Below are 3,840 nucleotides of genomic sequence, written 5' to 3' on the forward strand. Positions count from 1 at the left end.
GGTCGAGGCCGTGGCTTACGGCGCCGCCGTCCAGGCCGCCATCCTCTCGGGCGACACCTCGGGCAACGTTCAGGACTTGCTGCTGCAGGATGTGGCACCTCTGTCCTTGGGCATCGAGGCGCCCGGAGGGGTCATGACGGCCCTGATCAAACGCAACACCACACTCTAAGAAATAAAACATGGGCTTTTTAAAAATTAATTCATAGTTTTATGTTCAATATACTTAAAATTGTTAATCTTATGTGTGTAATTAATATTTTTAAATTTGATTTAATTAATTCTAAACTGTTTTAATGTTAAATAATAGTGATATTTTCAATTTATTGCACACATTTAATTAAATCCAAAGAGTCCTTTCCACATCCTTTCTGAGCATGCGCAGAGAATGAAAAATATCTTCGCGCATACGCATTTGCCTTCTTCATCTACGCCACAGTGTGCTTTGGCCACGTGTCTGGAAAGAGGGATTTCTCATCTCTCGCAAGCTTTCACTTTCTTTTCGACATCAATTGCCATTTTTGGCCAGTAGAAACGTGACCGAATGAGTTCCAGTGTGCGTTCGACCCCTAAATGCCCCATGTTGTCATGAAGATTAAGCATAACTATAGGGCGTAAGGAATCAGGAAGGACTAACTGCAACAAGGTCTCTGGCCCCAACTAGCGTTTCCGGTACAGTAAGTCATTTTGGAGGTCAAGACGTTTCCACTCCCTTAAAAGTAAGAGAACATCGTGAGACTCAGACTTAGTATTGGCTGGTGGACGTGAGTCAGCTGCCAGCAGCTTGATGACTTTACTAATGGCTGGATCTTTTCTCTGCAGGTTGACAAGATCAGATCGGTAAAGCTAGGAGATTGTTATCACTGCCTTCTTCTTGAAACATGTCTGGAATTTGCAACTGCAGACATGGCAAGTGACTGGACTAGAGCACAAGAGGGTTCAGTCTGGTCCAAGGCCATATGTCTTTGACAGGTTGCCATCACAGTATCAGAATGAAGTTGGAGCTCGACATCTTTGACTGAGGACAAGAGATGGAATCTGAACTTGTCAATGCGTTGACATTCCTCAATAAAAACTGGATCGTCTTCAGGTTTGTCATGTGGTTTCCTAGATAGTCCATCTGCATCAAGATTTTGTCTCCCAGCTCTGTATTTAATGTCAAAGTTATAGGTGGACAATGCAGCCAACCAACGATAACTCGTGGCATCAAGCTTTGCTGTGGTCAGAAGGTAAGTCAATGGGTTATTGTCGGTGATGACTGTGAATGTGTTCCCATATAAATAGTCATGAAACTTGTCAGTTATGGCCCACTTTAAAGCTAGAAATTCTAACTTCTGGGTGGGGTATCTAGCTTCACTACGGGATAGACCACAACTTGCATAGGCTATAACCTGTGTGGTTCCATTCTGCACTTGATAAAGAGCTGCCCCAAGTCCGGTTGTACTGGCATCTGTGTGTACCAGGTAAGGTAGCTTTGCATCGGCATACCCAAGGATTGGTGAGGTGGTGAGTTTTTCAATAATAGTTTGAAACGATTTCTGGCACTCTGGTCCCCAACGATCACCAAAGGGTTCTTTGGGGTTAAGATACTTTGGATCACTGGGTGGGTTTTTACAATGCTTTCGTCTCGGAGGATAGCCAGCTGTGAGAGAGGTGAGGGGCTTGACAATTTTTTTAGTAATCTTTGACAAATCTCCGGTAATAACCGGTAAAACCAAGAAACGATTGGAGTTCTTTTAAGGTTTGGGGTCTCGGCCAGGTCTTGAGTGCATCAGTTTTTTCGGGGTCCGTCTTTACGCCGTCTCTAGATACAATGTGGCCTAGATAACGGACTGATGTTTGGAAGAAACGATATTTGTCGGGCGAGAGTTTCAGCCCGTACTCTCTGAGTCGCTCAAGAACATGAATGAGTCGGGTCTCATGATCTTCAAGGGAACTGGAAAAGACTATCAAATCATCCAAAAAGACTAACACTTCTTTCAGATTGATGTCTTTCATACACTTTTCCATAAGCCTTTGGAAAGTGCTTGGGGCATTTGTTATTCCCTGGGGCATACAATTAAATTTGTAGAAGCCGAAGGGGCACACGAAGGCTGTCTTTGGCTTATCTTCTTCACACATCTCGATTTGATAGTACCCTGACTTAAGGTCCATCACAGAGAACCACTGAGATCCTGCAAGAGCAGAAAATGACTCCTTTAAGTTTGGCAGGGCATAGGCATCGCGGATGGTCTGCAAGTTAAGCTTCCTAAAATCAATGCATAACCGCACATCACCATTCTTTTTGCGGACCACCACTATCTGTGATGAGAATGAGATTCAGATTCTCTGATTATGCCTGCATCTAAGAGGGGTTGTAAGTGCTTTTTAACTGCCTCATAATCATGGAGATGAATCGGGCGAGATCTCTGTTTGAAGGGGGTTTCGTCTTTTAAGTTGATGTGATGTTTTATATGTGTAGCATGCCCAAAATCAAGATCATCGTGTGAGAAAACATCAGAGAAGGTGTTTAGCTTTTCAGCTATCTTCTCTTTCCACTCTTCAGATAGTGGTGATTCACCAAAGTCGAAACTGAGAGGGGGTCTTGAGGTTGAAGTCTGCTGAGAGTTACATGTTGCAGACACCTTTTGGTCACCTTTCTCAGGCTCAGGACATGGCATGACACAGTCAGGGGCAACTAACTCAGCAATTACACAGTTAGTGGGCAATGTAATGTCGTGGTTAGTCTCGTTTCTCAGCAACACAGGAACTTTATAAGGTCCGTGCTTTGGCAGAGATATAAGGCAACAATCTACAAACACACCACCAGGTAGGGAGCCGGTAGTGGGCTGTTCAATAAGTGCACACTGTTCAGGCTTAGCGTGGCTAGCATGCATAAAACCTTCCACTAGTAGCTTTTGATTTGCAGGAAGGACTTCTTGGGTTCTACTTTGAAGTTTTACCAAGCCGATCTTGCCACTGTCAGTTTGTCTTTTTCTGGATGCTAATGTCTTTAGCACTTGTTGGTATCCATAAGGGAGTACCTTAAAGTCAGGTAAGGTGCTCTCACAAAGATGCTCATATAAGGGGTCAAGTGTATTTGTACCAATTAGTAGAGGCGTGTCTGAGTTTGAGCGAATGTCAGGGACAACTAAGGCAAGGGTAGATAGTTCAAGCTCTGACTGATCAAGATCTTTTGGGAACATGATACTCGTCTCAATGTATCCCAAGTAAGGGACTGTCTGACCATTCGCACCTTCGACCTCTAGGAGATCACTGATGGGTTTTATAGGATGATCAGGTAAGTGTTCTTGATAGAAGGATTTGGCAATAGTGGTTACTTGAGAGCCTGAGTCGAGCAAGCAACTACATTCAACGCCGTTGATAACAACTCTGGCTGTGCATTTTCTACCCACAACTCTTTTGGGAAGTTTAGGCACTGAGTGAACATTAGCTGTTTCACATTGGGCTTTTGTTGTCTTTTTCTTAGTGGGACTTGGTTCAGATTTAGCACCCATCTGTCCCGTGACAGGGGCTCATTCTAGTTTAAATTAAAGGACTCATAAACTGGTCTGGATATTTCCCATTCTCGCTGCTTTTGTCTGAGGGCATTCCTTTTAGCTGCTACTAATGCTGGGTTGGGATCATTACTACAGCTGGAAGCGATATGACCATCTTCTCCACACTTGAAACAGTATCCAGGTTTGGGTTTGGTTGACACTGCAGCAATTTGTGGTATCTGTTCCAGCTTGTTCTGAGTTTTGGTACTTGTGTTCCTTTTTGCTTCCTTTTGAAGTTTCTGCAATCTTTTCTCTGTTTTGTCCGCTCTGAGCTGTGCGATTTGAGACCTGAGGTCAGCAATTT

At 43.9% G+C, this 3,840-nt stretch overlaps 1 pseudogene; it reads left to right on the forward strand.

The window, feature by feature from the left end:
* LOC102776188 (heat shock 70 kDa protein 1-like) overlaps window positions 1-169 on the forward strand; it is a 7,543-nt pseudogene extending 7,374 nt beyond the window's left edge.
* The last annotated feature ends 3,671 nt before the right edge of the window (window positions 170-3,840 follow it).

This window comes from Neolamprologus brichardi, chromosome 4 (genome assembly GCF_056152115.1).
Source record: "Neolamprologus brichardi isolate AB-2024 chromosome 4, ASM5615211v1, whole genome shotgun sequence".
NCBI lineage: Eukaryota > Metazoa > Chordata > Actinopteri > Cichliformes > Cichlidae > Neolamprologus > Neolamprologus brichardi.